General features: G+C 47.7%; 1 pseudogene; it reads right to left on the bottom strand.

Annotated features, from left to right (window-relative positions):
• Positions 1-9018: 9018 nt before the first annotated feature.
• Positions 9019-10910, bottom strand: part of LOC142683731 (globoside alpha-1,3-N-acetylgalactosaminyltransferase 1-like) — a 28717-nt pseudogene continuing 26825 nt past the window's right edge.

The raw sequence follows: 10910 nt of genomic DNA, 5'->3' as shown, positions 1-10910 counted from the left end.
AGGGCAAGAGAGTGATGAGGCCCGAATCACTAACTAGACTGTATTAAAAATTGCAGCAAAAACCAGGTAAGAATAATTCTATAACTGTGTGAGACAAAGTGTAACTGCCTTCGTCTGCCTGCGCTCTATACTTACCTTTGTGACCATTGTGTTCTTGTACCTGCCCAGACCTATTGCTATGGTTGCCACTTTGCTTCTACCAACATCAGCCATCACCAAGTGAGACTACTCCTAGAATAGCGACCCGGGGTTCCCCCACAGCAAAGTCCGCACCCCTGTACAGGGGCTAAAGGGTGAAAACCAGAGGTTCCCTTACACTGCGCTCCCTAAAGTAGCCCCAAGTCAAATCCCTTACTGACCAGGAGGGTCCACACTGCCCCCTGCTGGCCCTACTACAGCTCAATCCTAGGGCTGTCGTTACACTATGTAACAAAAGGATAAGAGCCACCCTCCGATTTTATCACCTTACATCTCACTTTAGTTGTATTTCCCCAAAATGTTTTAATTCCTAGTTATTGACCTTTGTTAATCTCATATTTTAACAGTCCCCTAGAAACATCGAGTTGTAAAACAGAAGAGGGACATTGAAGAAGGTGGCGACGAAGAAAACCTTAGTCGTCATCCCTTCTTGAGTTGGTTGATGGCAGCAGCTGGATACATAGTGGAGAACGAACAGGTAAGAGAGAAGAGTGAAGATGACAGTGCCGATGAGGAGGAAAGAAAGAAAGTGAAACCTAAATAAGGAAAACCAGAGAAGGAGGAGAAAAGTACGGCAATGAAGGATAACTATGTGGCTAAGCTGAAAAGTCTAAAAAGTAAAAAACAAAAAGGGAAGTTGCCATAAAAAAGCAGGTCAAGGACACTAAAAACATCTTGGTCAAGAAGACCAAAAACATCAAGATCAAGGAGGCCAAAAACATCTTGGTCAAAAAGACCAAAACCATTAAGATCAAGGCGGCCAAAAACATCAAGATCAAGGTGACCAAACATGGCCAAAAAGACAAAAAACACCACAGTCCAAAAAATAAAAAACATGAACAAATTCAAAAACATGAAGATCAAGAGACGAAAGTAACATCATCGTCTTGCCACAGTAACAACATCTCATTGCTAAAACCTAAAACATCAAAGATCTCCAATTGCGTCTTAAAATGACACCACACTTAACCCCAGGACATCAGGGGCACCACCACATTAAAACTCTCCCTCAGAAAGCTGCTCAATCAACATCTTCTTTCTTCGCAAATAACCAAATAAATCACAAGCAAAGAGGCCAAAAACACCATGGCCAAGATGACCAAAAATATCAAGGTCAAGGAGGCAAAAACATCACGGGCAAAAAGATAAAAACATCAAAGTCAAAAAGACTAAAAAAATCAAGGTCAAAAAGACAAAAAAACATTATGGCCAAGTTGGCCAAAAACATAGTGGTCAATAAGGCCAAAACAATCACAGCCAAGATGACTAAAAACATCAAGGTTTAAGAAGGCCAAAAACATCACAGCCAAGATGATCAAAAATATCAAGGTCAAGGAGGCCGAAAATATCATTGTCAAGATGACTAAAATAATCCCATCAAGATCAAGTAGGCCAAATACATCATGGCGAAGATTACCAAAAATGTCAAGGTCAAGGAGGCCAAAAACATCATGGCAAAGATGACTAAAAACATCAAGATGACAGAAAACATCAAGGTCAGGGAAGTCATAAAACATTATGACCAAAAAGACCAAAAAACATCAGGTTCAAAGAGACCAAAAAAATCATGGCCAAGATGACCAAAACATCAAGGTCAAGGAGGCCAAAGAGATCATAGCAAAGAGGCCGAAAATATAAAAGGGTCATCGTTGAGAAATGAAAGAAATAGCCAAGGACTGGTAAATGTGAGATAAGAATCCTGTGTGTATCTCCTGCTAAAAAGTTGACTTTTTTTTCCCCTCTAAAGTTTTCCTTCACAATCGCTCATTGGAGTGCAGTCTGGATTCCTGGATGACTCAAGTTGCCTCGGTTCTCCCTCCTGAGTGTAAGTTTTCCCCAATTATCATACTTTTACCATTACAGATAAAGCCATTGTCACGGCTCGGGGTGTGGACCCACTGGGCCGTACCGCGTAGTGGGATAGCAGCTGGCCAAAAAGGTATAATGCAATGTCTATAGTCCAGAAAGGGTACCTGAGGCAATGTAGATAGTATCGGCAGATTCAAGCTAAGGTGAAGCTCTGACAGCAGACAGACACCCGGCGGGGTGCGACACAATAGAGGCAGCGGAGGGCACAACACGACTCCAACTCCTGAAGGCACAGAGGACTGGTAGCACGGGATACAGGGTACAGGCAGCAGGAACGGGTAACACTGGGAACTGGAAACTCTAGGAGACCATTTGCAAGGACAAACTTAAGGTAACACAACAACGCTCAGGCAAGGATCGAGAGGGCAGAGCCCCTTTTATAGTCCAGAAGCATTCGGGGCTAATTGCAGTATTCTGCAACTGTGCGCGTACTTGGCCTTTAAGACCATGAACGTGCGGACACTCGCGGGAGACAGTGTCTGGACCAGAAAATGAGTGCCGGCATCTCCCAGGAGGGAGATGCCGCCGGGCACTCGCTCATCCATGGCCGCGGCCATCAGAGGGTGAGTCAGGACGACATTCCGTGGCCATAGATGTTACAGTATCCCCCCTCTTATGCCCCCTCTTCTTGGGGCCAGAGCGGGAGAGAAACTTCTTCATGAAGGCAGGAGCATTGATGTTCTCCTCTGGCTCACAAGACCTTTCCTCTGGACCAAATCCTCTCCAATCCACCATATAAAACGTTCTACCACCTACTCTCTTGGTGTCCAAGATCTCCCTCACCACGAATGTCACTGACGAGCCGCCAGGAGCCACTGCGGAACTAGGAATCCTGGAGTAGTGGTTCAGGAACACAGGTTTCAGCAAGGAGACGTGGAAGGATTTTGTGATCTTGAGGGTGGGAGGCAGCCGAAGCTTGTAAGAGAGGATTTATCTTCAGCAGAACCTTGAAGGGTCCGAGGAACCTGGGAGCAAACTTGAAAGATGGCACCCTCAGCCGGATATTCCTGGAAGACAGCCAGACCTTGGTACCTGGAAGAAACTGGGGAGGCTCTCGTCTTCTAGTGTTTGCATTTCTCTTCATGCGGTCAACCGCCAGCAGAATAGAAGATCGGGTCTGCTGCCATATCGGCAGAAAGTCCCTGAAAGTAGAGTCAGCTGCAGGCACCTTGGACATAGTAGAAACAGGAAGAGGTATGCGTGGATGTTGGCCGTAGACAATGAAGAATGGGTTGGAGGTGTTGGACTCACTAGTATGGTTGATATAATAGAACTCAGCCCAAGGAAGCAGCTGCACCCAGTCATCATGCTGCCTGGAGATAGTTCTCCATAATCTGATTAACCCTCTCGACTTGACCATTGGACTGCGGATGGTAGGCCGAGGAGAAGTCCAACTTTACACCGAGGAGACCGCAGAGTGCTCTCCAGAACTTTGAGGTGAACTGAACTTCTCGATCCGAGACAATATGCAGAGGCAAGCCGTGCAGCCAGAAGATGTGTTGGACGAAGAGACCGGACAGTCGGGAAACAGAAGGCAGACAAGTTAGTGGAACAAAATGAGCCATTTTGGAGAATTGATCCACCACCACCCAGACTACACTGTCACAGATCTGCCTCTCTCTGCTGGATGCAAAGTCCATTGCAATATATCGCCAGGGGGCATCGGGCACAAGCAGTGACTGGAGCAGACCAGCTGATCTGGAGTGGGCAACTTTATTTGCTGCGCACACCGTGTAGGAGGAGACAAAATCCGTGATGTCTTTGGGCAGCGTGGGTTACCAGAATTGATGGGCAATTACGTCTCGGGTCTTACGGGCACCCGCGTGACCTGCCAGCTTGGAACTGTGTCCCCAGCGAAGGATTCTTTCTCTGTCTGCCAGACGTACAAAGGTCCCTCCCGGAGGAATGTCTCTAACTTGCAGAGGGTTGACAGAGATGATGCAGGAAGGGTCAATGATATTCTGTGGGGACTCCACAGTGTCTTCTGTGTCAAACGACCTAGACATGGCATCGGCCCTCACATTCTTGTTGGCAGGCAGTAGTGGAGCTCAAACTGGAACCGAGCGAAGAACAGCGACCACCTTGCCTGACGAGGGTTCAGCCGTTGGGCCGTCTAGAGATAGGTGAGGTTCTTGTGGTCCATGAAGACCAGGATTGGATGAGCTGCGCCTTCTAGTAGGTGTCTCCACTCCTGCAGAGCCAGCTTGATGGCCAGTAACTCCCAATCCCCAATCGAGTAGTTGCGCTCTGCGAGAGAAAAAAGCTTAGAGTAGTAGCCACATACCACAGTCTTGCCTTTGGAACCTCTCTGGAACAGAAGTGCGCCAGCACCAACAGAGGAGGCGTCCACCTCCAACGAAAACTGTAGGGACACATCAGGATGATGAAGGATTGAGGCTCACGTGAAGGCCTTCTTTAAGCTCTTGAACGCGGCCTCTGCTTCTGGAGTCCACACCTTGGCATTCGTGCCCTTTTTGGTGAGGGTAGAGATGGGAGCTGTCAGTGAGGAGAAGTTGGGAATGAACAGCCGGTAGAAGCTGGCGAATCCCAGGAAGCGCTGTATGGCCCTTAAGCCTTGAGGGCGTGACCATCCCAAGACAGCCTTTAACTTTTCAGGATGCATTTTGATGCCCTGATCGGAGATGATATAGCCCAGGAAGGGTAGAGACTTTCTCTCGAACACGCACTTCTTCAGCTTGGCATAGAGGTGATTCTCCCTTAATCGAAGCAAAACCTTGCGGACATGTCTCTGATGAGTTACTGGATCAGGGGAAAAAAATCTAAATGTCATCGAGATACACCACAACACAGACATAGAGGACATCACGGAAAAAGTCATTGACTAATTCTTGAAAGACCAGAGGCCGAAGGGCATAACCAGGTATTCGTAGTGCCCATCACGTGTAATAAATGCAGTCTTCCACTCGTCACCCTGACAAATCCGGATTAGATTGTAGGCCCCCCGCAGGTCTAGTTTAGAAAAAAAATTTGCCCTCCTAATGCGATCAAGCAGTTGAGAGATTAGAGGCAAAGGGTATCTGTTCTTTACAGTGATCTGGTTGAGACCACGGTAGTCAATGCAGGGTCGGAGAGATCCGTCTTTCTTTTTCACAAAGGAAAACCCGGCTCCGGCCGGGGATGAGGATTTGCATATGAAGCCCCTCTAGATTCTCCTTAATATAGGCAGACATTGACTGGGTTTCAGGTAAGGAGAGAGGGTATACTCTACCGTGAGCAGGGGAGGAATCAGGAACCAAGCCAATAGGACAATCCAATGCTCGATGTGGTGGCAACGTCTCTGCCTCCTTCTTGTCGAAGACATCCGAGAACTTAGAGTAGCTAGAGGGCAACCCTGCCAATGACTGATGCGGAGGAGACTGAAGCGGAGGCTATGCCCCAGACAGCGGTTGAGGCACTTGGGACCCCACTGGAGAACTTCTCCGGAGTTCCAATCCAGGACTGGGGCGTGTAGACGGAGCCAAGGCAAACCCAGCAACACGGGGTTGACGGCCTTGGGTAGGATAAACAGGGAGATGAGCTCAGAATGAAGGGCTCCCACTTGAAGCCTCAGCGGTTTGGTTACAGACAATATTGGGTCGGGCAGCGGCAGTCCATCTACTGAGGCAACAATCAATGGCTTCTCCAGAAGGGTAGTGGGCAAGTAAAGAAGATCCAAGAGGTTCGTCCAGAGAGAAGGCTTCCTAGGTTGACTCCCAACTTCCAGCAAACCCTTTTGTCCTAATCTGTTGCTCCACCAGATGTCCCTATGTAAGTAGATCGGCTTAGACTATTTGTCCAGGAAAAACAGCGCAGGCGCACTTCTGGACTCTGTCTATATTGCGGCCTCGCTGGCCATGTTGTGCGTCTGTGTCCCCAGGAGCCAAAAAACTCCAACGCCTATTTTTGGTTGGAGAGACAACCCTGGGCTACACAGTATTTGACAGATAACTCCCCTCCAAGCTGTCCATCCCTGTGACTATTGTCGCTGGCGAGAGGTACAATCTGGTCTCTGCCTATCTGGACTCTGTCTCTGCAGCCAATTTTATACGTGAAGACCTTGTGGATCTTCTTCTTTCTTTGAGCCTCATGTCTGCCCGGGTGGCAAGTAAAATTAGGTCATCCAAGGTAGGTGGTAGATCACGAGCAGTTAGTTCGTCTTTGATCTCGGATGACAGGCTATGCCAGAAGGAAGCTACTAATGCCTCATTGTTCCAGGACAGCTCTCCTGCCATGGTCTGGAACTGGAAGGTGTACTCGCTCACGGAGGTGTCCTCCTGACAAAGGTTCAGTATAGAAGTAGCTGCCAATGAAACCCGTCTAGGCTCCTCGAACACAGTGTGGAATAACCGCACAAACCCCTGGAAGTCTCGGGTCCCTGTCATTCCCAGTTTGGGTTTGCCCACGCTACGGTCTTGCCGCAAGTAGAGAAATAATGAAGGCGATCCTGGCACCGTCTGAAGGAAATGCTCTGGCGTGAAGGGGGATGTGGATATGACACTGGTTGAGAAATCCCCTGCACGCACTTGCGTCTCCGTAGAAACGAGGTGGTAGTGGCAGCGAGAACCGAGGGTGAGAACTGGTGCTGCCAGGAGGTGTAACAGGAGGATCAGTCAGAGAAGCTGCAAGAGGAGCAGAGAAGGAAGCAGCTAGTGCCGTTAGCTGTAGTGCCATGGAGTCTACTGCCACAAGAAGTTGATCCTGTCGTGTTCGCAGGTCCTGCAGGTCCGCCTGCATGGCTTGGGAGGGTGACAGGCCCTTGAATTGACCAGCGGGGTCCATGGCCTGAGCGTACTGTCCCGGCGTGAGGTATGGACCCAGCTGGCCAAACAGGTATAATGTCTATAGTCCAGAAAGGGTACCTGAGGCAATGTAGACGGTAGCGGTGGATTCAGACTAAGATGAAACTCCAACAGCAGACAGACACACACGGCGGGGTGCGACACAATAGATGCAGCGGAGGGCACAACACGACTCCAACTCTTGAAGGCACAGAGACACGGTAGCACGGGATACAGAGTACAGGCAGCAAGAACAGGCAACACTAGGAACTGGAAAACACTAGAAGACCATTTGCAAGGACAAACTTAAGGTAACACAACAATGCTCAGGCAAGGATCGAGAGGGCAGAGCCCCTTTTATAGTCCAGAAGCATTCGAGGCTAATTGCAGTATTCTTCAACTGTGCGCATACTTGCCCTTTAAAGCCGCGCGGGCACGCACGCCCTGTGGGAGACAGTGTCCAGACCAGGAAGTGAGTGACGGCGTCTCCCAGGAGGGAGATGCCACCGGGCACTCGCTTGTCCATGGCCGCGGCCGTCAGAGGGTGAGTCAGGATGACGGTCCGCGGCCATAGATGTTGCAGCGACAATCAGAGTTCATACTGTTCCGGATTGCCACACCCTCATACCAAGGAATGTGGGGAGTTTTATTTCTATAGTGAAGTCATTGAGGAGGAAGGTCCTGGCAGGGCTGGACCTAGATATGTCCTATAACAATGTCTGGCAAAACAAAAGCACGCAAAGCCCTTAACCCCTTAATGACCGGGCCATTTTGCACGTTAATGACCAAGGATTATTTTTTGTTTTTTCACGGTCGCATTCCAAGTGTCGTAACTTTTTTTTTATTCCGTCGACATAGCCGTATAAGGGCTTGTTTTTTGCGGGACGAGTTGTATTTTGTAATTGTACCATTTTTAGATGCTTATAACATATTGATTAACTTTTATTAACTTTATTTTAGGAGAGAATTGAAAATAAGCAGCTATTCCAGCATTGATTTTCACGTTATAAATTTACGCCGTTTACTATGCAGCATAAATAACATGTTAACTTTATTCTATGGGTCGGCACGATTACGGGGATACCAAATATGTATAGGTTTTATATGTTTTTCCTACGTTTGCACAATAAAAACCCTTTTAGAAAAAAATTACTTGTTTTTGCATCGCCGCATTCCAAGAGCCGTAACGTTTTTATTTTTCCGTCGATGTGGGCTTGATTTTTGCGGGCCAATGTGTAGTTTTCATTAGTACTATTTTGGGGTACATAGGACTTATAGATTAACTTTTATTTTATTTTTTATGGGGGGAATGGGAGAAAAGAGAGAATTTTGCCGTTGTTTTTTGCGTTTTCTTTGGCCGCCGTTCATCCGGCGGTTTGATTAATGTGTTCATTTTATTGGTCAAGATGTTACGATCGCGGGGATACCATATATGTGTATGTGTTATTTGTTTTGACAGTTTTACTAAATAAAACCACTTTTTGGGCCAAAAAAGTAGTTTTATTTGACTTTGACTGTAATTTTTTTTTTTTTCACAAACTTTATTTAACTGATTGTCATTTTTTTTTAAAGTCCCATCAGGACACTTCACTATGCGATGTGCCGATCGCATATATAATGCTTTGGTATACTTAGTATACCGAAGCATTATTGCCTGTCAGTGTAAAACTGACAGGCAACCTATTAGGTCATGCCTCCGGCATCGCCTAACAGGCAGATGCTGAAGGCAGACCTGGGGGTCTTTGTTAGACCCCCTGCTGTCATGGAAACCCGACGGCGACCCGCGATTTGTTTGCGGGGGCGCCGATCGGGTGACAGAGGGAGCTCCCTCCCTCTGTCAAACACATTAAATGCCGCTGTCACTATTGACAGCGGCATTTAATGGGTTAAACTGCCGGAATCTGCACGCGCTTCGATTCCGGCAGTTGCAGCAGGAGCCAGGCTGTGTATAACAGCCGTGCTCCTGCCGCTGATCGCATGGGTACGCTGTCAGTACCCGCGCGATCACAGGACGGATATATCCGTCCTCCTGCGCGAACTAGCAGCTGCTGAGGACGGATATATCCGTCCTTCGGCGTTAAGGAGTTAAAACCGAAGTTAGACATAGGATTTTCTCAAAACACACGTAGCACTTATTTTCAGATGTAGAAAGTCTATGGAACATTACAGTCCATTAATAATGCATCCATACCCTGCTCTTAGGAACCTCTACAAATCTCTTTCTCTGATTGGGTGGATCTCCATAGTTTAGAGGCAGATATATTCTGGAGACAAGACTTTGGTTGGCTTGTGATGTAGGAAATATTTGTTTATATAACTTTCATCATGCCACCGTATCTCAATATTAATTCCCTGGGCTGCTAAAACGGCATGGTGGCAATGGTTGGTCAACTTGATCACCTTTTGGATGTTGCCACCAAAATGGCCTCCTCCTCCTCCTCCTCCTCCTCCGTAGTAGTAGTAGTAGTAGTAGTAGTCGCCTCCTTGGGGTATGTAAGCTTGGGACAAAGCTCTACATTCATATTGGTCCCTTGATGATTAATGTAGCCAGGATGTAGGCCTCCTTCAACATCCCCTTTGATCTCCACCCTAACGTCAGCTATGAACGCACATGAGATAGTTCATGTAAGAACTGTTGTCGCGAGTGGTCCTGGATGGTCTCCATATGCCTCATACTGACGCCCTGCTATCTTTTAGAGGCTTGGAGCTGTAAGATCATCAATTGCCTTCTATTACCAAAGGAAAAATTAGGGACCTCATTGATGCGATCAGTGAAGTTGTAGTAGTTGACCTTATGTCCTACCGTGAAGAACATTTCTGCAGGAAACAGGTGAATATTTTCTTTATTATGGTAAAGAAATACACACCCCTTCTCTACATGGTGCCTTCGGCTGACGTCTACTCTGCCCACCCCTTGTCCTGGCCCTATTTAGAATATTATTTCAAGGTTAGCTCCTCTGTAGTAGCGGTTTACACTTGGTATAATTGTACTACCTACCTCTCCAGCAGTAGCGTATTTTGTTGAGTACATGAGTTCAGGCTACCTAGTGACCACTCAACTTCCAGTCTGGGTAACCACCAGTTTCACTACATAAAGTAGTCACAGGAAGTTCTATCTACTGCACAGTACACTATCTTTCCATGCTACACAGTCTTGTTTAAGGGTCCTTTAGGAGGGCCCTCTCATGCCTGCGACACAGGCCCTCTCATGCCCGTAGGCGTCGCTAGCACCGGAGGGGACAGCAGTGCTAGGGACAGCCACCCCGTCTTGCAGTAATTGTACCTGCGTCTATAGCACGCAGGTACAAATACATGCATTAGCGCTGAATGGCCGGGCACGTTCCGTGCCTGACCATTCAGCGCCTATGACGCTGATTGGCGGAGCAAAATTACGCTAGTTGCGCGATGAAATGCGCTGATTGACGGGGCAAGTTATTCTGCTCTGCCAATCAGCACCTTTGAACGACGCATCGTTCAGCTCCAGCAGACCTGCTCAGAAGAAAGCAGGTCTGCATTGCCATCGGACGGTGCGGGAACGGGATCATGTGAGTATGTAACCTTATTTGTTTTTTTGTAATAAAACTGTGAGTGGCATTATCTACAGGGGGCTCTATGTACAGGGGGTGGTCGTCTATATGTGGGGATGTGGGCCACTGTATACAGGGGGGTCTATATGTGGGGCACTATCTACATGGGGGTATATATGTGGGGATGTGGACCACTTTATACAGGGGGGGTCTATATGTGGGGATGTGGGCTACTATATACAGGGGGGTGTCTATATGTGGGCCACTATATGCAGGGGGTCTATATGTGGGGATGTGGGTTACTATATACAGGGGGATCTACATGTGGGGATGTGGGCCACTATATACAGGGGGTCTTTATGTGGGGCACTATCTACAGGGGGGGTCTTAATGTGAGGATGTGGGCCACTTTATACAGAGGGGTCTATATGTGGGGATGTTCCACTATATACAGGGGGGTCTATATGTGGGGATGTGGGCCACTATATACAGGGGGGTGTCTATATGTGGGCCACTATATACAGGGGGTATATATGTG

Source organism: Rhinoderma darwinii, chromosome 1 (genome assembly GCF_050947455.1).
Source record: "Rhinoderma darwinii isolate aRhiDar2 chromosome 1, aRhiDar2.hap1, whole genome shotgun sequence".
Lineage (NCBI taxonomy): Eukaryota > Metazoa > Chordata > Amphibia > Anura > Rhinodermatidae > Rhinoderma > Rhinoderma darwinii.
This window is presented reverse-complemented; position numbering and strand designations above follow the sequence as displayed.